This window comes from Hyaena hyaena, unplaced genomic scaffold (genome assembly GCF_003009895.1).
Source record: "Hyaena hyaena isolate Hyena2069 unplaced genomic scaffold, ASM300989v1 scaffold_102, whole genome shotgun sequence".
Classification (NCBI taxonomy): Eukaryota; Metazoa; Chordata; class Mammalia; order Carnivora; family Hyaenidae; genus Hyaena; species Hyaena hyaena.
In genome coordinates this window covers 85015-85848 of record NW_024080734.1, presented here as the reverse complement: position 1 = coordinate 85848, position 834 = coordinate 85015, and the positions used below count along the sequence as shown (strand labels likewise).

At 39.3% G+C, this 834-nt stretch overlaps 1 non-coding gene across 1 annotated transcript; it reads right to left on the bottom strand.

Moving 5' to 3' along the window:
• Positions 1-504: 504 nt before the first annotated feature.
• LOC120234115 lies at positions 505-611 on the bottom strand. Its single transcript, XR_005528993.1, has one exon. It is a non-coding gene; the product is annotated as a U6 spliceosomal RNA (small nuclear RNA).
• Between the last annotated feature and the right edge of the window lie 223 nt (positions 612-834).

Below are 834 nucleotides of genomic sequence, written 5' to 3'. Positions count from 1 at the left end.
CTTTCTTTTGACTTCCAGTAGCATAATAGATAATTCTTCATCCCCTCACTTTCAGGCTGCTGGTGTCCTTAGGTATAAATGGATCTCTTGCAGACAGCATACAGATGGATCTTGTTTTTTTATCCATTCTGATACCCTAAGTCTTTTGATTGAAACATTTAGTCCATTTACATTCAGCGTTGTTATTGTAAGATATGGATTTAGTGTCATTGTGTTATCTATAGGTTTCATGGTTGTGGTGATATTTCTGGACCTTTGTAGTCTTTGCAACATTCCACTCACAGAGTCCCCCTTGGGATCTCTTGCAAGGCTGATTTAGTGGTTTTGAACTCCTTCAGCTTTTGTTTGTCTGGAAAGGTTTTTATCTCTCCTTCTATTTTGAATGACAGGCTTGCTGGATAGAGGATTCTTGGCTGCATATTTTTACTGTTCATCACATTGAAGATTTCCTGCCATTCCCTTCTAGCCTGCCAAGTTTCAGTGGACAGGTCAGCTACTACTTTTAAAAATATGGAGTGCTTCACTAATTTTCATGTCATCGTTGCACAGGGGCCATGGTAATCTTCTCAGTATTGTTCCAATTTTAGTACATGTGCTGCCAAAGCGAGCATTGGAGGGTGTTTTCAATGTAATATTAGACCAGGACCATATCTAAGGATTGTGTAAGTCATGGCCTTAAAAAATCAGTGCGTTCTTCAGTTTTTTGGTACTAGCTATATTGCTTGCCATTTCTTTGTCCTGTCCTTGTGTTAGACCTATGACCCTAGAGTGAGAAGTCCTGCTTCCCTTTTGCTTAGAAACTCAGATTGTTAAAACACTGCAGACATTCACTTG